Genomic DNA, 23,973 nt, shown 5'->3' on the forward strand with positions numbered 1-23,973 from the left:
GTCAGCATATTTCAGTTAATTTACCTTCGTGCTCAGTGGTTGTTCTGTGTAGGTGATGTGATTTCTTCTGTGACGTTGTTCTGATGGGAAAGTGGGAGTGACTGGAATCACCTTCATAGAATGAAGTTCGGGAAGAAAGTTTCACCTCTTTGGGAACGTTGTTCACGTTGTTCCTGATTTCTTCAAACTTTGCCTCAAGACCGACGCCGAAGAGCGTCAGCCACGAGCAGAGTGGCGCAGCGGAAGCGTGCTGGGCCCATAACCCAGAGGTCGATGGATCGAAACCATCCTCTGCTATTTATATTCTCACTCACACCAAACGGAAACAAGTTGCTATTGGTCAGCAGCACATCTGCGATTTTCTTTATTGGTATCAAAGTTTTGCTTTCAGTCTGATCCGGTCTTGGACACCTGTTCTTCAGCTACCCACACTGCAGTCGATGTGACTAAGTTGACTTCTCCCAGAACACTCTTCTGGCGCCTCTACTGGATGACCGTTCACCTGTTTGGACACTGGAGGGGTTGTTCGGCTCCATGTCTCTGAAACCAGCACAGGGAGCAGCTGTGGAGAGATATTGCAGTCGCCAGAATGCAACTCTCCAATTGGATACTTCACGTCTCTCAGATCTTAGACATTCAATACCGTCGTGCGAGGAACAGGTTGAGCGGGACTTTGGTCCTTGTTGATTGGAGCAAACTGATGAATGCAGCAATGAGAAGCTCCTTAACCCCCAGCAGTTTGGACAACGATGGCACTCAGATACAGGACTGCCTGGGGTTCAAAATTAGGAAAAGCATATCTTGTTTGAAAGGAAATGACGATGAAGATAGAATTTAAGTCGATTTGTGCACGGATCTTAAATTTGACGCGAGCGCATCAGGATGGCCGAGCGGCTAAGGAGCTACGTTCAGGTCGCAGTCTCTTCTGGAGGCGTGGGTTCCACTCACACCCCTGATTTTGACTTTTCCTCCACGTGGTTAAATATTTCCAGGAAGATCCAATAGCTCCCTTTCAGTGGAAACACATTGGTCTCAGGGCATCAGATTCCGCTTAAATACGCACAGCAAGACTCCACAGGCAAAAGCGCAGTTAATGACTCTATAACCTGCTTCAGTAAACTGGTTGAGGAATGAATATTGATCCCAGGACTCCGGGACAAATTCGTCTTCATTTCTTGTAAGTAGTCTGGCTGGTTGGATTGTTCACATCCGTCCGAGAGGGAAAATGGGAAATCTGTTTCTATTGTGATTCATTGCTCGATAAAGCTTTATTTCCTTGTAGGCCCCCTGTGAGTTATTACTGGATATCGTTCTATATCTATATTGCCCCTCTGTGGGGTACTGTTCGATAACGTTTCCGTCCAGCTTTGACAAAGGGTCACCTGGACTCGAAACGTTAGCTCTTTTCTCTCCCTTCAGATGCTGTCAGACCGTCTGAGACTTTAAAGAATTTTCTCTGTGGTTCCCTATGTGTGAGCTTTACAATGTTGTAATGTGCCATGCTGCCTCCTTCATTCCTGGGACTAATATCAGGATGAGACTGCAAAAAGTTTCTGATAGGTATTTGCTGCAAAGCAAACATGAATCTGCGTTATGTTAACTTTTGGTGTGAGGGAGAATGTAAATAGCAGAGAATAGCCTCGATTCCTCTACCTCGGGCTAATGGCCCAGCACGCTTCCACTGCGCACTCTGCTCCTTAAACCAGGAGCTACAACATTACTGCCCTGCGGTAGCCACACAACTATTCACTTCCTTATTTTTTCTTTCAACAGGAACACACTTTTGAACACACTAATACTGGTCAGCATAGTTCAGATAATTTATTTTCGTGCTGAATGGTTGTTCTGTGAAGGTGATGTGATTGATTCTGTGACGTTATTCTGATGGGAAAGTGGGGAGTGACTGGAATCACCTTCATAGAATGAAGTTCGTGACGGAAGTTTCACTCTCTGGGAACATTAATCACGCTGTTACTGATTTCTTCAAATCTTGCCTCAAGTCCGACCCCGAAGAGAGTCAACCACGAGCAGAGTGGCGCAGCGGAAGCGTGCTGGGCCCATAACCCAGAAGTCGATGGATTGAAACCATCCTCTGCTATTCGTGTTCTCACTCACACCAAACGGAAACAAGTTGCTATTGGTCAGCAGCACATCTGCGATTTTCTTTATTGGTATCAAAGTTTTGCTTTCAGTCTGATCCGGTCTTGGACACCTGTTCTTCAGCTACCCACACTGCAGTCGATGTGACTAAGTTGACTTCTCCCAGAACACTCTTCTGGCGCCTCTACTGGATGACCGTTCACCTGTTTGGACACTGGAGGGGTTGTTCGGCTCCATGTCTCTGAAACCAGCACAGGGAGCAGCTGTGGAGAGATATTGCAGTCGCCAGAATGCAACTCTACAATTGGATACTTCACGTCTCTCAGATCTTAGACATTCAATACCGTCGTGCGAGGAACAGGTTGAGCGGGACTTTGGTCCTTGTTGATTGGAGCAAACTGATGAATGCGGCAATGAGAAGCTCCTTAACCCCCAGCAGTTTGGACAAGGATGGCACTCAGATACAGGACACTGGATGGGGTTCAAAAGTAGCGAAAGCATATCTTGTTTGAAATGAAATGACGATGAAGATAGAATTTAAGTCGATTTGTACACGGAGCGTAGTTTTGACGGCAGCGCATCAGGATGGCCGAGTGGCTATGGCGCTGCGTTAAGGTCGCAGTCTTCTCTAGAGGCGTGGGTTCGAATCGCACTTTTGACATTAACTTTTCCTCCACGAAATGTTCAACCCCAGGAATATCCAATACCTCACATTCAATGGGCAAGTGGTGGTACGGACTTTGTAGATTGGAGCAAACTGATCAATGCAGAAATGAGAGCTCCTTAACACACAGCGTCTTGGAGAAGGATGGCATTCAGATACAAGAGTCTGGCTGGCGTTCAAAAATAGTAAAACCACATCTAGTTTGAAATGAAATGAAGATGAAAATTGAATTAAAATCGATTTGCCCATGGAGCATATTTTTGATCACAGCGCGTCGGGATGGCCGAGCGGTCGAAGGCGCTGCGTTAAGGTTGCAGTCTCCTCTGGAGGCGTGGGTTCGAATCCCACTTCTGACATTAACTTTTCCTCCACGAGGTTACGTGTTTCCAGCAAAGCGTTCAACACCAGGAAGATCCAATACCTCCGATTCAATTGGGAAGCGGTGGCTCACATTCGCAAAGCAAGGCCCAACAGACAGAAGCCCAGCCCATGACTGGATGATCTGCTCAGTGAGCCTGGTTGAGGAAATAATATTGATCGCAGAACGCCGGGTAACATTTCTCTTCTCTTGTTGTAAATAGTCTGGCTGGTTCGAATGTCGAGGTGTCTCAGTTGACCTCTCCTAGAATCCTATTCTGCCGCCTTTACTGGATGAACTTCCTGCTGTTTGGACACTTAAGGGTTCTTCGGCTACTTGTCTGTGAAAGCAGCAGCAATGGAGAGTGATTCGAGTCGCCAGAATGCAACTCTCCAATTGGATCCTTCACTCCACTCATATCTTACACTCTCAATACTTCGTGTGAGGAACAGGTAGGCGGCAGTTCGGATTTTGTTGATTGGAGAAAACTGATCAATGAGGAGGTCATTAACGACCAGGGGCTTGGAGAAGCATGGCTCTCCGATACAGGATTCTGTCTAGGGTTTAAAAATAGGAAAAGAGCATCAAGTTTGAAATGAAATGTCGGCGAGGGTAGAATTTAAATCGATTTGTGCATGGAGCATATGTTTTGCCTGGCAGGCGCAGCGTTAAGGTCGCAGGCTCCTCTGGAGGCGTGGGCTCGAATCCCCCTTCTAACATTAACTTTTCCTCCACGAAATGTTCCATCCCAGGAAGATCCAATACCTCACATTCAATGGGCAAGCGGTGGGCTCAGGACATGGGATTCCTGCTTAAATTGGCACAGCATGACCCCACAGGCAGAAGTCCAGTTCATGACTGGATGATATTCACAGCGAGTCTGGTTGACAAATTAATATTGATCCCAAGACTCCGGGTAAAATTCCTCTTCTCTTGTTGTAAATAGCTTGTCTTGTTGGGTGGTCGAAGTGACTCAGTTGACCTCTCCCAGAAGCCTCATCTGCCGCCTTGACTGGATCAACTTCCTGCTGTTTGGACACTGGAGGGGTTATTCGGCTACTTGTCTGTGTAAGCAGCACCAGAAGCAGCTGTGGAGAGAGATTCCAGTCGCCAGTATACAACTGTCTAGTTGGATCCTTCACGCCGCTCGGATCATAGACTCTCTATACCTTTGTGTGAGGAACAGTAAGGCGGCAGTTCGGACTTTCTTGATTAGAGAAAACTGTTCAATGCAGCAATGAGAATCTTCTTAAACACCACCGGCTTGGAGAAGGATGGCACTCAGACACAAGACTCTGCTGGGGTTCAAAAATAGTAAAATCACATCAAGCTTGGAATGTAAAGACAATGAAGATAGAATTTAAATAGATTTGTGCACGGAGCATATATTTTGTCGCAACGTGGCAGGGTGGCCGAGCGGTCGCAGGCGCTGCGCTAAGGTCTCAGTCTTTTCTGGAGGCGTGGGTTCGAATCCCACTTCAGATATTAACTTTTCCTCCACGCAATGTTCAACCCCAGGAAGATCCAATACCTCACATTCAATGGGCAAGCGGTGAGCTCAGGACATGGGATTCCTGCTTGAATTCGTACAGCATGACCCGAAAGGCAGAAGCCCAGTTCATGACAGGAGTAGTTTAAATCCTGCCGGTGGCCAGGGACAGCAGGGTGCGACTGCAAGTCAGGCAGGTAACGGGAAGCAGCAGTCAGGAACTCAGGAGCCATAGCCCTTGACCCTGTCCAACAGGTATGAGGCACTTGCTCCCTGTGTGAATGGCGAACAGGGCTGCAGGAAGGATGAGTCAGCTGACCAAGGCACCATGGTTCAGCAGGCCATTCAAGGGGAGGGAGTAAATAGGCAAGTTGTAGTTGTAGGGGATTCTATTATCATGGGGATAGATAGTATCCTTTGTGAGCAGGATAAAGGGTCCCACATGATAAGTTGCCTGCCCGGTGCTAGGGTGCGGGACATCTCTGACCGGCTTGAAAGGATACGGGTGAGGGAGGGGGCGGACCCAGTTGTTGTGGTCCATGTCGATACCAACAACATAGGAAAGTCTAGAAAAGAGGACCTGTTTAGAGATTATAAAGAGCTAGGATTCAAATTAAAAAACAGGTTCTCAAGGGTCATAATCTCCGGATTACTGCCCGAGCCACGTGCAAATTGGCATAGGGAGGCAAGAATAAGGGAAGATAATACGTGACTGAAAGAGTGGTGTGGGAAAGAGGGGTTCCTTTTCATGGGACACTGGCATCAGTTTTAGGACAGGGGGACCTATACTGTTGGGATGGTCTCCACCTGAACCGAGCTGGGACCAGTGTTCTGGCGAAAAAAGTAAATAGGGTGGTCAGTCGGACTTTAAACTAGAGAATGGGGGGGGGGGGGGGGGGGCGAGGGGAGTCAGGGAACCATGAGGTGAAGTAATCAGTGGGAAGCGTAGCTGCTTAGGAATACAAAAACGCACGAAAAGACAGAACTCAGGAGAGGTTACGATAGTCCCCGTCCCACAAAATATGACACAGTGTATGGAAAGCCTCAGTAAACCAAGGTCCACCACACTAAGAAAACAAAAAGGGACGGTCAATAGAGAATTAAAGGTGCTATATTTAAATGCGCGCAGTGTACGGAACAAGGTAGATGAGCTTGTGGCCCAGATTGTGACTGGCAGGTATGATGTGGTAGGCATCACAGAGACGTGGTTGCAGGGGGTTCAGGACTGGCATTTAAACCTCCAGGGATTCACAACCTATCGAAGAGACAGAGAGGTGGGCAGAGGGGGCGGGGCTGACTTGTTAATTAGGAATGAAATTAAATCGATAGCACTAAACGACATAGGGTCAGATGATGTGGAGTCTGCGTGGGTAGAGTTGAGGAACCACAAAGGCAAAAAAATCCCATAATGGGTGTTATGTACTGGCCTCCTAACAGTGGTCAGGACCAGGGTCACAAAATGCACCACGAAATAGAAAGTGCGTGTCAGAAAGGCAAGGTCACAGTGATCATGGGGGACTTCAATATGCAGGTGGACAGGGTAGATAATGCTGCCAGTGGACCCAAGGAAAGGGAATTCATTGAATGTTTACAGGAGGGGTCTTTTTGGAACAGCTTGTGATGGAGCCCACGAGGGGACAGACCATTCTGGCCTTAGTTATATGTAATGAGCCAGAATTGATTAAAGATCTTAAAGTAAGGGAACACTTAGGAGGCAGTGATCATAACATGGTAGAATTCAATCTCCAATTTGAAAGAAAGAAGATAGAATCAGATGTAAAGGTGTTACAGTTAAATAAAGGTAACTACAGGGGCATGAGGGAGGAACTGACGAAAATCGACTGGGAGCAGAGCCTAGTGGGAAAGACAGTAGAACAGCAATGGCAGGAGTTTCTGGGAGTAATTGAGGGCACAGTACAGATGTTCGTCCCAAAGAAAAGAAAGGTTGTCAGAGGGGGGATTAGGCAGCCATGGCTGACAAAGGAAGTTAGGGAATGCATCAAAGCAACAGAGAAAGCCTATAATGTGGCAAAGAGTAGTGGGAAGTCAGAAGATTGGGAAGGCTACAAAAACAAACAGGATAACAAAGAGAGAAATAAGGAAAGAGAGGATCAATTATGAAGGTAGGCCAGAAAGTAACATTAGGATTGATAATAAAAGTTTATTTAAATACATTAAAAACAAACGGGAGGCAAAAGTAGACATTGGGCCGCTCCAAAATGTCCCTTGTAATCTAGTGATGGGAGAGAAGGAAACAGCTGAGGAACTAAATAAGTACTTTGCGTCAGTCTTCACAGTAGAAGACATGAGTAATATCCCAACAATTCAGGAGAGTCAGGGGGCAGAGTTGAATATGGTATCCATCACAAAGGAGAAAGTGCTCGAGAAACAAAGAGGTCTAAAAATTGATAAATCTCCGGGCCCAGATGGGATACATCCTAGAGTTCTAAAGGAGATATCTGAAGAAATAGTGGAAGCGTTAGTTATGATCTTTCAAAAGTCACTGGAGTCAGGGAAAGTCCCAGAGGATTGGAAAATCGCTGTTGTAACCCCCCTGTTCAAGAAGGGAACAAGGAAAAAGATGGAAAATTATAGGCCAATTAGTCTATCCTCGGTTGTTGGCAAGATTCTAGAATCCATTGTTAAGGATGAGATTTCTAAATTCTTGTCAGTACGGGGTCGGATCAGGACAAGTCAGCATGGATTTAGTAAGGGGAGGTCGTGCCTGACAAACCTGTTAGAGTTCTTTGAAGAGATAACACATAGGTTAGACCAAGGAGAGCCAATGGATGTTATCTATCTTGAATTCCAAAAGGCCTTTGATAAGGTGCCTCACGGGAGACTGCTGAGTAAAATAAGGGCCCATGGTATTCGAGGCAAGGTACTAACATGGATTGACGATTGGCTGTCAGGCAGAAGGCAGAGAGTTGGGATAAAATGTTCTTTTTCGGAATGGCAACCGGTGACGAGTGGTGTCCCGCAGGGTTCAGTGTTGGGGCCACAGCTGTTCTCTTTATATATTAACGATCTAGATGACGGGACTGGGGACATTCTGGCTAAGTTTGCCGATGATACAAAGATAGGTTGAGGGGCAGGTAGTATGGAGGAGGTGGGGAGGCTGCAGAAAGTTTTAGACAGTTTAGGAAAGTGGTCCAAGAAATGGCTGATGAAATTCAACGTGGGCAAGTGCGAGGTCTTGCACTTTGGAAAAAAGAATAGAGGCATGGACTATTTTCTAAACGGTGACAAAATTCATAATGCTGAAGAGCAAAGGGACTTGGCAGTCCTAGTCCAGGATCCTCTCAAGGTAAACTTGCAGGTTGAGTCCGTAATTAAGAAAGCAAATGCAATGTTGTCATTTATCTCAAGAGGCTTGGAATATAAAAGCAGGGATGTACTTCTGAAGCTTTATAAATCGTTAGTTAGGCCCCATTTAGAATACTGTGAGAAATGTTGGGCCCCACACCTCAGGAAGGACATACTGGCACTGGAGCGGGTCCAGCGCAGATTCACACGGATGATCCCAGGAATGGTAGGCCTAACATACGATGAACGTCTGAGGATCCTGGGATTATATTCATTGGAGTTTAGGAGGTTGAGGGGATATCTAATAGAAACTTACAAGATAATGAATGGCTTAGATAGGGTGGACGGAGGGAAGTTGTTTCCATGAGCAGGGGAGACTAGGACCCGGGGGCACAGCCTTAGAATAAAAGGGAGTCACTTTAGAACCGAGATGAGGAGAAATTTCTTCAGCCAAAGAGTAGTGGGTCTGTGGAATTCATTGCCACAGAGGGCGGTGGAGGCCGGGACGTTGAGTGTCTTTAAGACAGAGGTTGATAAATTCTTGATTTCTCGAGGAATTAAGGGCATGTATTGAGAGCGGGTAAATGGAGTTGAAATCAGCCATGATTGAATGGTGGAGTGGCTCGATGGGCCGAATGGCCTTGCTTCCGCTCCTATGTCTTATGGTCTTATGACTGGATGATATGCTCAGTCAGTCTGGTTGACAAATTAATATTGATCCCAGGGCTCCGATAAAATTCCTCTTCTCTTGGTGTAAATAGCTTGTCTTGTTGGATTGTCGAAATGACTCAGTTGACCTCTCCCAGAATCCTCTTCTACCGCCTTTACTGGATCAACTTCCTCCTGTTTGGACACTGGAGGGGTTATTCGGCTACTTGCCTGTGTAAGCAGCACCAGAAACAGCTGTGGAGAGAGATTCCAGTCGCCAGTATGCAACTGTCTAGTTGGATCCTTCACGCCGGTCAGATCTTAGACTCTCTATACCTTCGTGTGAGGAACAGTAAGACGGCAGTTCGGACTTTCTTGATTAGAGAAAACTGATAAAGAAGCAATGAGAATCTCATTAACCCCCAGCGGCTTGGAGAAGGAAGGCTCTCAGATACAGGACACTGGCTGGGGTTCAAAAATAGTAAAATCACATCAAGTTTGGAACGAAATGTCAATGAAGATAGAATTTAAATAGATTTGTGCACGGGGCATATATTTTGTCGCAACGCGTCAGGATGTCCGATCGGTCAAAGGCGCTGCATTAAGGTCGCAGTCTCCTCTGGAGGCGTGGGTTCGAATCCCACTTCTAACATTAACTTTTCCCCCATGTAATGTTCAACCCCAGGAAGGTCCATTACTTCGATTCCATGGGGAAGTGGTGGCCTCAGGACGTGAGATTCCTGCTTTAGTTGGCAGAACAAGACCCTACAGGCAGATGCCCAGTTCACGATAGATGATCTGGTCAGTGAGTCTGTTTGAGCAATTAATTTTGATCCCAGGGCGCCTGCCAAAATTTCTCTTCCCTTGTTGTAAATAGCCGGTCTGGTTGGATTGTCGAGCTGATTCAGTTGACTTCTCCCAGAATCCTTTTCTGCCGCCTTAACTGGATGTACTTCATCCTGTTTGAACACTGGAGTGGTTATTAGGCTATTTGTCTGTGAAATCATCACCAGAAGCAGCTGTGGAGAGAGATTCCAGTCGCCACGTTGCAGCTGTTATATTGGATCCTTCACGCCTCTCAGATCTTAGATTCTCAATACCTTCGTGTGAGGAACAGGTCGGCGGCAGCTCGGTCTTTGTTGATTGGAGCAAACTGATCAATGCAGCAATGAGAAGCTCGTTAAACACCATGTTCAAAAATAGGAAAAGCACATGAAGTGTGAAAAGAAATTACGATGAATATAGAATTTAAATCGATTTGTGCACGGAGCATATGTTTTGTCACAAAGCGTTAGGATGGCCGAGCGGTCGAAGGCGCTGCGTTAAGTTTGCAGTCTCCTCTGGAAGCGTGCGTTCGAATTCCCTTCTGACATTAACATTCCTTCCACGAGGTTATGTTCCTCAAACAAAATGTTCAACCCCAGGAAGATCCAATACCTTCGGTTCAATTGGGAAGTTGTGGCCTCAGGACATGAGATGAACTTCCTCCTGTGTGGACACAGAAGGGGTTCTTTGGCGGCTTGTCTGTGAAAGCGGACCCAGAAGCAGCTGTGGAGAGAGATTCCAGTCGCCAGGATGCAACTGTCTAATTGGAGCTTTCACGCCGCTCAGATCTTAGACTCTCAACACCTTCGCGTGAGGAACAGGTAGGCGGCAGCTCGGTCTTTGTTGATTGGAGCAAACTGATAAATGCAGCAATGAAAAGCTCCTTAACCCCCCAGCGGCTTGGAGAAAGATCGCACTCAGACGCAGGTCTCTGGCTGGGGTTCAAAAATAGGAAAAGCACATCTTGTTTGAAAGGAAATTACGATGAAGCTAGAATTTAAATCGATTTGTGCACAGCGCGGCAGGGTGGCCGAACGTTCGAAGGCGCTGCTTTAAGGTCCCAGTCGCAGCATTAAGATCGCAGTCTTCTCTGAGGCCTGTGTTCGACTCCCACTTCTGACATTAACTTTTCTTCCACGAGGTTACATTTCTCCAGCAAAATGTTCAACCACCAAACATCCAATACCTCCCATTCAATGGGGAACCGTTGGCCTCAGGACGTGAGATTCCTGCTTAAATTGGCACAGCAATACCCCACTGGCAAAATCCCAGCTAGTGACCGGATAATCTGCTCAGTGACTCTGGTTGAGGAATTAATATGGATCCCAGGACTCCGGGCAAAATTCCTCTTCACTTGTTGTAAATAGTCTGGCTGGTTGGATTGTCGAGGTGACTCATTTAACCTCTCACATAATCCTCTTCTGCTGCCTTTACTGGATGAACGTCCTCCTGTTTGGACACTGCAGGGGTTCTTTGGCTACTTGTCTGTGAAAGCAGCAAGAGAAGCAGCTGTGGAGAAAGATTCCAGTCGCAAGAATGCAACAGTCTAATTGCATCCTTCACGCCGCTCAGATCTTCGACTCTCAATAATGAGGAACAGGTCGGCGGCAGTTTGGTCTTTGTTGATTGGAGCAAACAGGTCAATGCAGCGTTGAGAAGCTCCATAACCCCCAGCGGCTTGGAGAACAATGCCAGTCGGATGCAAGACTCTGGCTGTGGTTCAAAAATAGGAAAATCACATCGAGTTTAGAATGAAATGATGATTAAGAAAGATCTCAAATCGATTTGTGCACGGAGCAGGGCTTCTGCCAGAGCGTCTCAGGATGGCCGAGCGATCGTAGACACTGCATTCAGGTGGCAGTTTCCTCTGGAGGCGTGTGTTCGAATCCCACTGCTGACATTAACTTTCCGTCCACGAGGTTAAATTTCTGCAGCAAAATGTTCAACCTCAGGAAGGTCCAATAACTCAGATACAATGGGGAAGCGGTGGCCTCAGGACATGAGATTCCTGCTTCGATTCGCACAAGAAGACCGTACAGATAGAAACCCAATTCATGGCTGGATGATCTGCTCAGTGACTCTGGTTGAGGAATTAACATTGATCCCAGGACTCCGGGTAAAATTCCTCTTCTCTTGTTGTGAGTAGTTTGGTTGGTTGGATTGTCAAGGTAAACTCAGTTTTTCGAAGAGGTCACAAAGATGATTGATGCAGGTAGGGCAGTGGATGTTATCTATATGGACTTCAGTAAGGCCTTTGACAAGGTCCCTCATGGTAGACCGGCACAAAAGTTGAAGTCACACGGGATCAGGGGTGAGCTGGCAAGTTAGATCGAGAACTGGTTAGGTCATAGAAGGCAGAGTGCAGCAATGGAAGGGTGCTTTCCTAATTGGATGGCTGTGACTAGTGGTGTTCCGCAGGGATCAGTGCTGGGACCTTTGATGTTCGTAGAAAACATAAATGATTTGGAGGAAAATGTAACTGGTCTGATAAGTAAGTTTGCAGACGACACACAGGTTGGTGGAATTGCGGATAGAGATGAGGACAGTCAGCGGATACCGCAGGATTTAGATCGTTTGGAGACGTGGGTGGAGAGATGGCAGATGGCGTTTAATCCGGACAAATGTGAGGTAATGCATTTTGGAAGGTCTAATGGAGGTAGGGAATATACAGTGAATGGTAGAACACTCGAGAGTATTGAAAGTCAGAGAGATCAAGGTGAACAGGTCCACAGGTCATTGAAAGGGACAACACAGGTGGAGAAGGTAGTCAGAAAGGCATACGGCATGCTTGCCTTCATTGGCCGGGGCACTAAGTACAAGAATTGGCACGTCATGTTGCAGCTGTATAGAACCTTAGTTTGGCCACACTTTGAGTAGAGTGTTCAATTCTGGTCGCCACACTACCAGAAGGGTGTGGAGGCTTTATGAAGGGTGCAGAAGAGATTTACCAGGATGATGCCCGGTATGGAGGGCATTAGTTATGAGGAGCGGTTGAATAAACTCGGTTTGTTCTCACTGGAACGACGGAGGTTGACGGGCGAGCTGATAGTGGTCTACAAAATTATGAGGGGCATAGACACAGTGGATAGTCAGAGGCATTTGCCCAGGGTAGGGGTGTTAATTACTGGGCGGCATCGATTTAAGGTGCGCGGGGCAATGTTTAGAGGAGATGTACGAGGCACGTTTTTTACACAGAGGGTAGTGGGTGCCTGGAACTCGCTGCCGGAGGAGGCGGTGGGACCATGGACGATAGTAACATGGAAGGGGCATTTTGACAAATACAGGAATAGGATGGGAATAGAGGGATACGGAACCAGGAAGTGTAGAAGATTTTAGTTTAGACGGGCAGCATGGTCGGCACGGGCTTGGAGGGCCGAAGGGCCTGTTCCTGTGCTGTACTTTTCTTTGTTCTTTGTTCTTATTTGAAATGAAATGACAATGACGATAGAATTTAAATCGATTCGTGCACGGAACACACCGTTTGTCACAGCGCGTACCGATGGCCGAGCGGATGAAGGTGCTGCGTTTCGGTCACAGTCTCCTCTGGAGACGTGTGTTCGAATCTCACTTCAGACATTCAACTTTCATCCGCGAGGATCCATTTCTCCAGCGGAGTGTTGAACCCGAGGATAATCCAATACCTCCGATTCAATGGGGAAGCGGTGGCCTCAGGACGTGAGATTCTTGCTTAAATACGCACAGCAAGACCCCGCAGGCAGAAGCCAAGTTCATGACGGGATGACCTGCTCAGTGACTCTGGTTGAGGAATTAATAATGATCACAGGACTCCGGGTAAATTTTCACTTCCCTTGTTGTAAATAGTCTGGCTGCTTGGATTGGCGCAGGTGAATCCGTTGGCTTCTCCCAGAAAGTTCTTCTGCCGCCTTTACAGCATGAACTTCCTCCTGTTTGGACACTGGAGGCGTTATTCGTCTACTTGTCTGTGAAAGCAGCACCAGATGCAGATGTGGAGAGAGATTACAGTCGCAAGAATGCAACTGTCTAATTGGATCCTTTCCGCCGCTCAGATCTTAGACTCTTAATACCTTCGTGTGAGGAACAGGTAGGCGGCAGTACGGACTTTGTTGATTGGAGCAAACTGATCAATGCAGAAATGAGAGCTCCTTAACACACAGCGTGTTGGAAAACGATCGCACTCAGATGCAAGAGTCTGGCTGGCGTTCAAAAATAGTAAAACCACATCTAGTTTGAAATGAAATGAAGATGAAAATTAAATTTAAATCGATTTGCGCATGGAGCATATTTTTGGCCACAGTGCGTCAGGATGGCCGAGCGGTCGAAGGCGCTGCGTTAATATCGCAGTCTCCTTTGGAGGCGTTGGTTCGAATCCCACTTCTGACATTAACCTTTCCTCCACGTGGTTACATTTCTCCAGCAAAATTTGCAACGCCAGGATGATCCAATACCTCCCATTCAATGGGGAAGCGTTGTCCTCCGGGAATGAGATTCCTGCGTATATTCGCACAGCGAGACCCCACAGGCAGATGTCCAGTTCATGACTGGATAATCTGCTCAGTGACTCTGATTGAGCTATTAATAATGATTCCGGGTAAATTTCTCTTCTCTTGTTGTAAATAGTCTGGCTGGTTGGATTGTCGAGGTGTCTCAGTCGACATCTCCCAGAAAACTCTACTGCCGCCTTTACTGGATGAACGTCCTCCTGTTTGGACACTGAAGGGTTTTCTGGCTACTTGTTTGTGAAAGCAGCACCAGAAGCAGCTGTGGAGAGAGATTCCAGTCGCAAGGATGCAACTGTATAATTGGATCCTTCACGCCGCTCAGATCTTAGACTCTCAATACCTTCGTGTGAGGAACAGGTCGGCGGGAGTTCGGTCTTTGTTGATTGCAGCAAACTGATCAATGCAACAATGCGAAGCTCCTTAACGCCCAGCGGCTTGGAGAAGGACGGCACTCAGATGCAGGACTCTGGCTGGTGTTCAAAAATAGGAAAAGCACAACTGATTAGAAATGAAATGACAATGAAGATGGAATTTAAAGTTCTTCAGTGAGCGATGGTGGTATAATGGTGAGCATAGCTGCCTTCCAAGCAGTTGACCAGCGCTCGATTCCCGGCCATCGCAGAAAAACTTATTTCGAAATTTTGGGCAGCAAGGTGGCACAGTAGTTTCACAGCTCCAGGGTTCCAGGTTCGATTCCCGGCTTGGGTCACTGTCTGTGCGGAGTCTGCACGTTCTCCCCATGTCTGCGTGAATTTCACCCCGGGTGCTCCGGTTTCCTCCCACGGCATAAAGACGAGCTGGCTAGGGGTATTGGTCATGCGTAATTGCCCTTAGTGTCCAAAAAGGTAGGAAGGATTATTGGGTTGAGGGGTGAGGGTGATAGGATGGAATTGAGGTCTTAAGTGGATCGGTGCAGACTCGATGGGCCGAATTGACTCCTTCTGCACTGTATGTTCTATATCTATTTGTGCACCGAGCATAACAGTTTCTGCAGCTCGTCAGGGTGGCCGAGCGGCCGAAGGCGCGGCATTAAGGACGCAGTCTCCTGTGGAGGCGTGGGTTAGAATCCGACTTCTGACATTGCTTTTTTCCACGAGGTTACATTACTCAAAAATTGTTCAACCCCAGGAATATCTCATACCCCCCATTCAATGGGGAAGCGGTGGCCTCGGGACGCGAGATTCGTACTTAAATTCGCACAGCAAGACCCCACAGTCAGAAGCCCAGTTCATGACTGGATGATCTGCTCAGTGACTCTGGTTGAGGAATTAATACTGATCCCAGGACTCCGGGTAAATTACCACTTCCATTGTTGTAAATAGTCTGGCTGGTTGGATTGTCGGACGTGAATCAGCTGGCTTCTTCCAGAAAGTTCTTCTGCCGCCTTTACAGCATCAACATCCTCGTGTTTGGAACTGGAGGCGTTATTCGACTACTTGTCTGTGAAAGCAGCACCAGATGCAGCTGTGCAGAGAGATTCCAGTCGCCAGGATGCAACTGTCTCATTGGATCCTTCCCGCCACCCAGATCTTAGACTCTTAATACCTTCGTGTAAGGAACAGTTAGACGGCAGTACGGACTTTGTTGATTGGAGCAAACTGATCAATGCAGAAATGAGAGCTCCTTAACACACAGCGCGTTGGAGAACGATCGCACTCAGATGCAAGAGTCTGGCTGGCGTTCAAAAATAGTAAAACCACATCTAGTTTGAAATGAAATGAAGTTGAAAATTAAATTTAAATCGATTTGCGCATGGAGCATAGTTTTGGCCACAGTGCGTCAGGAAGGCTGAGCCATCGAAGGCGTTGCGTTAAGGTCGCAGTCTCCTCTGGAGGCGTGGGTTCGAATCCAACTTCTGACATTCCCTTTTCCTCCACGTGGTTACGTTTCTCCAGCAATATTTGCAACACCAGGACGATCCAATACCTCCCATTCAATGGGGAAGCGGTGGCCTCCTGGAATGAGTTTCCTGCTGATATTCGCACAGCAAGACCCCACAGGCAGAAGCCCAGTTCATCACTGGATAATCTGCTCATGACTCTATTTGAGGAATTAATAATGATCCCAGGATTCCGGGTAAATGTCTCGTCTCTTGTTGTAAATAGTCTGGCTGGTTGGATTGTCGAGGTGTCTCAGTCGACATCTCCCAGAAAACTCTTCTGTCGCCTTTACTGGATGAACCTCCTCCTGTTTGGATACTGAAGGGTTTTCTGGCTACTTGTTTGTGAAAGCAGCACCAGAAGCAGCTGTGGAGAGAGATTCCAGTCGCAAGGATGCAACTGTATAATTGGATCCTTCACGCCGCTCAGATCTTAGACTCTCAATATCTTCATGTGAGGAACAGGTCGGCGGGAGTTCGGTCTTTGCTGATTGCAGCAAACTGATCAATGCAACGACGCGAAGCTCCTTAACCCCCAGCGGCTTGGAGAAGGACGGCACTCAGATACAGGACTCCGGCTGGTGTTCAAAAATAGGTAAAGCACAACTGATTAGAAATGAAATGACAATGAAGATAGAATTTAAAGTTCTTCAGTGAGCGATGGTGGTATAATGGTGAGCATAGCTGCCTTCCAAGCAGTTGAACTGGGTTCGATTCCCAGCCATCGCATAAAAAAATTATTTCGAAATTTTGGGCAGCAAGGTAGCACAGTTGTTTCACAGCTCCAGGGTTCCAGGTTCGATTCCCGGCTTCGGTCACTGCCTGTGCGGAGTCTGCACGTTCTCCCCATGTCTGCGTGAATTTCACCCCGGGTGCTCCGGTTTCCTCCCACGGCATAAAGACGAGCTGGCTAGGGGTATTGGTCATGCGTAATTGCCCTTAGTGTCCAAAAAGGTAGGAAGGATTATTGGGTTGCGGGGTGAGGGTGATAGGATGGAATTGAGGTCTTAAGTGAATCGGTGCAGACTCGATGGGCCGAATGGACTCCTTCTGCACTATATGTTCTATGTCTATTTGTGCACCGAGCATAACAGTTTCTGCAGCTCGTCAGGGTGCCGAGCGGTCGAAGGCGCGGCGTTAAGGACGCAGTCTCCTCTGGAGGCGTGGGTTAGAATCCTACTTCTAACATTGCCTTTTTTTCCACGAGGTTACATTTCTTCAAAAATTGTTCAACCCCAGGAAGATCTCATACCTCCCATTCAATGGGGAAGCGGTGGCCTCGGGACGCGAGATTCGTACTTAAATTCGCACAGCAAGACCCCACAGTCAGAAGCCCAGTTCATGACTGGATGATCTGCTCAGTGACTCTGGTTGAGGAATTAATACTGATGCCAGGACTCCGGGTAAATTTCCACTTCCCTTGTTGTAAATAGTCTGGCTGGTTGGATTGTCGGACGTGAATCAGCTGGCTTCTTCCAGAAAGTTCTTCTGCCGCCTTTACAGCATCAACATCCTCGTGTTTGGAACTGGAGGCGTTATTCGACTACTTGTCTGTGAAAGCAGCACCAGATGCAGCTGTGCAGAGAGATTCCAGTCGCCAGGATGCAACTGTCTCATTGGATCCTTCCCGCCACCCAGATCTTAGACTCTTAATACCTTCGTGTAAGGAACAGTTAGACGGCAGTACGGACTTTGTTGATTGGAGCAAACTGATCAATGCAGAAATGAGAGCTCCTTAACACACAGCGCGTTGGAGAACGATCGCACTCAGATGCAAGAGTCTGGCTGGCGTTCAAAAATAGTAAAACCACATCTAGTTTGAAATGAAATGAAGATGAAAATTAAATTTAAATCGATTTCCGCATGGAGCATATCTTTGGCCACAGTGCGTCAGGATGGCCGAGCGGTCGAAGGCGCTGCGTTAAGGTCGCAGTCTCCTCTGGAGGCGTGGGTTCGAATCCCACTTCTGACATTCCCTTTTCCTCCACGTGGTTACGTTTCTCCTGCAAAATTTGCAACACCAGGAAGATCCAATACCTCCCATTCAATGGGTAAGCGGTGGCTTCCTGGAATGAGATTCCTGCTGATATTCGCACAGCAAGACCCCACAGGCAGAAGTCCAGTTCATAACTGGATAATCTGCTCATGACTCTATTTGAGGAATTAATAATGATCCCAGGATTCCGGGTAAATGTCTCGTCTCTTGTTGTAAATAGTCTGGCTGGTTGGATTGTCGAGGTGTCTCAGTCGGCATCTCCCAGAAAACTCTTCTGCCGCCTTTACTGGATGAATGTCCTCCTGTTTGGACACTGAAGGGTTTTCTGGCTACTTGTTTGTGAAAGCAGCACCAGAAGCAGCTGTGGAGAGAGATTCCAGTCGCAAGGATGCAACTGTATAATTGGATCCTTCACGCCGCTCAGATCTTAGACTCTCAATATCTTCATGTGAGGAACAGGTCGGCGGGAGTTCGGTCTTTGTTGATTGCAGCAAACTGATCAATGCAACGACGCGAAGCTCCTTAACGCCCAGCGGCTTGGAGAAGGACGGCACTCAGATACAGGACTCTGGCTGGTGTTCAAAAATAGGAAAAGCACAACTGATTAGGAATGAAATGACAATGAAGATAGAATTTAGAGTTCTTCAGTGAGCGATGGTGGTATAATGGTGAGCATAGCTGCCTTCCAAGCAGTTGACCTGGGTTCGATTCCCAGCCATCGCAGAAAAACCTTATTTCGAAATTTTGGGCAGCAAGGTAGCACAGTTGTTTCACAGCTCCAGGGTTACAGGTTCGATTCCCGGCTTGGGTCACTGTCTGTGCGGAGTCTGCACGTTCTCCCCATGTCTGCGTGAATTTCACCCCGGGTGCTCCGGTTTCCTCCCACGGCATAAAGACGAGCTGGCGAGGGGAATTGGTCATGCGTAATTGCCCTTCGTGTCCAAAAAAGTAGGAAGGATTATTGGGTTGCGGGGTGAGTGTGATCGGATGGAATTGACGTCTTAAGTGGGTCGGTGCAGACTCGATGGGCCGAATAGACTCCTTCTGCTCTGTATGTTCTCTGTCTATGTCTATTTGTGCACGTAGCATAACGTTGTCGCCAGCTCGTCAGGCTGGCCGAGCGGTCGAAGGCGCTGCGTTAACGTCGCAGTCTTCTCTGGAGGCGTGGATTCGAATCCTACTTCGGACATTGCCTTTTTTTCCACGAGGTTACTTTTCTCCAACAAATGTTCAACCCCAGGAAGATCTAATACCTCCCATTCAAGGGGGAAGCGGTGCCCTCGGGACGTGAGATTGGCACTTAAATTCGCACAGCAAGACCCCACAGTCAGAAGCCCAGTTCATGACGGGATGATCTGCTCAGTGACTCTGGTTGAGGAATTAATACTGACCTCAGGACTCCGGGTAAATTTCCACTTCCCTTGTTGTAAATAGTCTGGCTGGTGGATTGCCGGACGTGAATCAGTTGGCTTCTTCCAGAAAGTTCTTCTGCCGCCTTTACAGCATGAGCGACCTCCTGTTTTGACACTGAAGGGTTCTCTGGCTACTTGTTTGTGAAAGCAGCACCAGAATCAGCTGTGGAGAGAGATTCCAGTCGCAAGGATGCAACTGTATAATTGGATCCTTCACGCCGCTCAGATCTTAGACTCTCAATACCTTCGTGTGAGGAACAGGTCGGCGGGAGTTCGGTCTTTGTTGATTGCAGCAAACTGATCAATGCATCAATGCGAAGCTCCTTAACGCCCAGCGGCTTGGAGAAGGACGGTACTCAGATTCAGGATTATGGCTGGTGTTCAAAAATAGGAAAAGCACAACTGATTAGAAATAAAATGCGAATGAAGATATAATTTAAAGCGGGTCTGTGAGCGATGGTGGTACAGTGGTGAGCATAGTTGCCTTCCAAGCAGTTGACCCGTGTTCGATTCTCGGCCATCGCAGAAGAAATTTATTTCGAAATTTTGGACAGCAAGGTAGCATCGTGGTTAGCACAGTTGCTTCACAGCACCAGGGTTCCAGTTTCGATTCCCGGCTTCGGTCACTGTCTGTGCGGAGTCTGCATGTTCTCCCTGTGTCTGCGTGAATTTCACCCCGGGTGCGCCGGTTTCCTCCTCCATCCCATAGACGTGCAGGCTAGGTGAATTGGCCATGCAAAATTGCCCTTCGTGTCCACAAAGGTAGGAAGGATTATCCGGTTGCGGGATGAGGATGATAGGGTGGAATTGAGGGCTTAAGTGGGTCGGTGCAGACTCGATGGGCCGAATGGCCTCCTACAGCACTGTATGTTCTATGTCTATGTCTATTTGTGCACGGAGCATAACATTTCCCCCAGCTCGTCAGGATGGCCAAACTGTCTTGCTGGAGGCGAGGGTTCGAATGCCACCTCTGACATTAACTTTTCTCCACGTGCTTACATTTCTCCAGCAAAATGTTCAGGCCCAGGAAGATCCAATACCTCCCATTCAAAGGGGAAGCGGTGGCCTCGGGACGTGAGATTCGTGCTTAAATTCGCACAGCAAGTTCCCACAGGCAGAAGCCAAGTTCATGACGGCATGATCTGCTCAGTAACTCTGGATCAGGAATTAATAATGATCCCAGGACTCCGCGTAAATTTCCACTTCCCTTGTTGTAAATAGTCTGGCATGTTGTATTGGCGGATGTAAATAAGTTGGCTTCTCCCAGAATGTTCTTCTGCCGCCTTTACAGCATGAACATCCTCGTGTTTGGACACTGGAGGGGTTATTAGGCTACTAGCCTGTGAAAGCAGCACCAGAAGCAGCTGTGCAGAGATATTCCAGTCGCCAAGATGCAACTGTCTAATTGGATCCATCACGCCGCTCAGATCTTAGACTCTTAATACCTTCGTGTGAGGAACAGGTAGGCGGCAGTACGGACTTTGTTGAATAGAGCAAACTGATCAATGCAGAAATGAGAGCTCCTTAACACACAGCGTGTTGGAGAACGATCGCACTCAGATACAAGAGACTGGCTGGCGTTCAAAAATAGTAAAACCACATCGAGTTTGAAATGAAATGAAGATGAAAATTGAATTTAAATCGATTCGCCGATGGAGCATATCTTTGGTTGCAGCGCGTCAGAATGGCCGAGCGGTCGAAGGCGCTGCGTTCAGGTTGCAGTCTCCTCTGGAGGCGTGGGTTCGAATCCTACTTCTGACATTAACTTTTCCTCCACGTGGTTACGTTTCTCCAGCAAAATGTGCAACCCCAGGAAGATTCAATGGGTAAGCGGTGGCCTCCGGGAATGAGATTCCTGCTTACATTCGCACAGCAAGACCTCACAGGGAGAAGCCCAATTCATAACTGGATAATATAAGAACTAGGAGCAGGAGTAGGCCATCTGGCCCCTCGAGCCTGCTCCACCATTCAATGAGATCATGGCTGATCTTTTGTGGACTCAGCTCCACTTTCCGGCCCGAACACCATAACCCTTAAACCCTTTATTATTCAAAAAACTATCTATCCTTATCTTAAAAACATTTAATGAAGGAGCCTCTACTGCTTCACTGGGCAAGGAATTCCAGAGATTCACAACGCTTTGGGTGAAGAAGTTCCTTCTAAACTCAGTCCTAAATCTACTTCCCCTTATTTTGAGGCTATGCCCCCTAGTTCTGCTTTCACCCGCCAGTGGAAACAACCTGCCCGCATCTATCCTTTCTATTCCCTTCATAATCTCATATGTTTCTATAAGATCCCCCCCTCATCCTTCTAAATTCCAATGAGTACAGTCCCAGTCGACTCAACCTCTCCTCGTAATCCAACCCCTTCAGCTCTGGGATTAACCTAGTGAATCTCCTCTGCACACCCTCCAGTGCCAGTACGTCCTTTCCCAAGTAAGGAGACCAAAGCTGAACACAATACTCTAGGTGTGGCCTCACTAACACCTTATACAATTGCAGCAGAACCTCCCCAGTCTTAAACTCCATCCCTCTAGCAATGAAGGACAAAATTCCATTTGCCTTCTTAATCACCTGTTGCACCTGAAAACCAACTTTTTGAGACTCATGCACTAGAACACCCAGGTCTCTCTGCACAGCAGCATGTTTTAATATTTTATCATTTAAATAATAACCTCTTTTGCTGTTATTCCTACCAAAATGGATAACCTCACATTTGTCAACATTGTATTCCATCTGCCAGACCCTAGCCCATTCACTTAGCCTATCCAAATCCCTCTGCAGACTTCCAATATCCTCTGCACTTTTTGCTTTACCACTTATCTTAGTGTCGTATGCCAACTTGGACACATTGCCCTTGGTACCCAACTCCAAATCATCGATGTAAATTGTGAACAGTTGTGGGCCCAACACTGATCACTGAGGGACACCACTAGCTACTGATTGCCAACCAGAGAAACACCCATTAATCCCCACTCTTTGCTTTCTATTCATTAACCAATCCTCTATCCACGCTACTACTTTCCCCTTAATGCCATGCATCTTTATCTGATGCAACAACCTTTTGTGTGGCACCTTGTCAAAGGCTTTCTGGAAATCCAGATATACCAGATATACCACATCCATTGGCTCCCCGTTATCTACCGCACTGTTAATGTCCTCAAAATATTCCACTAAATTAGTTAGGCGCGACCTGCCCTTTATGAACCCATGCTGCGTCTGTCCAGTGGAACAATTTCCATCCAGATGCCTCGCTATTTCTTCCTTGATGATAGATACCAGCATCTTCCCTACTACCGAAGTTAAGCTCACTGGCCTATAATTACCCGCTTTCTGTCTCCCTCCTTTTTTAAATAGTGGTGTCACGTTTGCTAATTTCCAATCCGCCGGGACGGCCCCAGATAATTTTGGTAAATTATCACTAGTGCATTTGCAATTTCCCTAGCCATCCCTTTTCGCACTCTGGGATGCATTCCATCAGGTCCAGGAGACTTGTCTACCTTTAGCCCCATGAGCTTGCCCATCACTACCTCCTTGGTGATAACAATCCTCTCAAGGTCCTCACCTGTCATAGCCTCATTTCCATCAGTCACTGGCATGTTATTTGTGTCTTCCACTGTGAAGACCGACCCAAAAAACCTGTTCAGTTCCTCAGCCATTTCCTCATCTCCCATTACTAAATCTCCCTTCTCATCCTCTAAAGGACAAATATTTACCTGAGCCACTCTTTTTTGTTTTATGTATTTGTAGAAACCTTTACTATCTGTTTTTATATTCTGAGCAAGTTTACTCTCATAATCTATCTTACTCTTCTTTATAGCTTTTTTAGTAGCTTTCAGTTGCCCCCTAAAGATTTCCCAGTCCTCTAGTCTCCCACTGATCTTTGCTACTTTGTATGTTTTATCCTTCAATTTGATACTCTCCCTTATTTCCTTAGATATCGACGGTCGATTTTCCCTCTTTTTACCGCCCTTCCTTTTTGTTGGTATCTACCTTTGCTGAGCACTGTGAAAAATCACTTGGAAGGTTCTCCACTGTTTCTCAACTGTTTCACAATAAAATATTTGCTCCCAGTCTACCTTAGCTAGTTCTTCTCTCATACCATTGTAATCTCCTTTGTTTAAGCGCAAAACACTAGTGCTTGATTTTACCTTCTCACCCTCCATCTGTATTTTAAATTCCATCATATTGTGATCGCTCCTTCCGAGAGGTTCCCTAACTATGAGATCCTGAATCAATCCTGTCTCATTACACAGGACCAGATCTAGGACCGCTTGTTCCCTCGTAGGTTCCACCAAGGAAACTATCGCGGATACATTCTATAAACTCCTCCTCAAGGCTGCCTTGACTGACCTGGTTAAACCAATCAACATGTAGATTAAAATCCCCCATGATAACTGCTGTACAATTTCTACATGCATCTGTTATTTCATTGTTTATTGCCTGCCCCACCATAATGTTACTATTTGGTGGCCTATAGATTACTCCTATCAGTGACTTTTTCGCCTTACTATTCCTGATTTCCACCCAAATGTATTCAACCTTATCCTCCATAGCACCGGTGTCACCCCTTACTGTTGCCCGGATGTCATCCTTAAATAACAGAGCTACACCACCTCCCTTACCATCCACTCTGTCCTTCCGAAAGGTTTGATACCCTCGGATATTTAACTCCCAGTCGTGACCATCCTTTAACCATGTTTCAGTAATGGCCACTAAATCATAGTCATTCACGACGATTTGCGCCATCAACTCATTTACCTTATTCTGAATAATACGAGCATTCAGGTAAAGTACACTTATGTTGGCTTTTTTA

At 47.0% G+C, this 23,973-nt stretch overlaps 8 non-coding genes across 8 annotated transcripts; all 8 read left to right on the top strand.

Moving 5' to 3' along the window:
• The first annotated feature begins 225 nt into the window (after positions 1-225).
• On the top strand, positions 226-297 carry trnam-cau (transfer RNA methionine (anticodon CAU)). Its single transcript has one exon. It is a non-coding gene; the product is annotated as a tRNA-Met (tRNA).
• A 2,740-nt stretch (positions 298-3,037) lies between these two features.
• trnal-aag (transfer RNA leucine (anticodon AAG)) lies at positions 3,038-3,120 on the top strand. The gene has a single exon. It is a non-coding gene; the product is annotated as a tRNA-Leu (tRNA).
• Positions 3,121-13,669: 10,549 nt separating this feature from the next.
• trnai-aau (transfer RNA isoleucine (anticodon AAU)) lies at positions 13,670-13,752 on the top strand. The gene has a single exon. It is a non-coding gene; the product is annotated as a tRNA-Ile (tRNA).
• Positions 13,753-16,407: 2,655 nt separating this feature from the next.
• Positions 16,408-16,479, top strand: trnag-ucc (transfer RNA glycine (anticodon UCC)). Its single transcript has one exon. It is a non-coding gene; the product is annotated as a tRNA-Gly (tRNA).
• Positions 16,480-17,639: 1,160 nt separating this feature from the next.
• trnal-aag (transfer RNA leucine (anticodon AAG)) lies at positions 17,640-17,722 on the top strand. The gene has a single exon. It is a non-coding gene; the product is annotated as a tRNA-Leu (tRNA).
• Positions 17,723-18,397: 675 nt separating this feature from the next.
• On the top strand, positions 18,398-18,469 carry trnag-ucc (transfer RNA glycine (anticodon UCC)). The gene has a single exon. It is a non-coding gene; the product is annotated as a tRNA-Gly (tRNA).
• Positions 18,470-19,611: 1,142 nt separating this feature from the next.
• trnag-ucc (transfer RNA glycine (anticodon UCC)) lies at positions 19,612-19,683 on the top strand. Its single transcript has one exon. It is a non-coding gene; the product is annotated as a tRNA-Gly (tRNA).
• Positions 19,684-20,836: 1,153 nt separating this feature from the next.
• Positions 20,837-20,919, top strand: trnal-cag (transfer RNA leucine (anticodon CAG)). Its single transcript has one exon. It is a non-coding gene; the product is annotated as a tRNA-Leu (tRNA).
• Positions 20,920-23,973: the final 3,054 nt, after the last annotated feature.

This window comes from Scyliorhinus torazame, chromosome 24 (assembly GCF_047496885.1).
Source record: "Scyliorhinus torazame isolate Kashiwa2021f chromosome 24, sScyTor2.1, whole genome shotgun sequence".
In the NCBI taxonomy this organism is placed as follows: domain Eukaryota; kingdom Metazoa; phylum Chordata; class Chondrichthyes; order Carcharhiniformes; family Scyliorhinidae; genus Scyliorhinus; species Scyliorhinus torazame.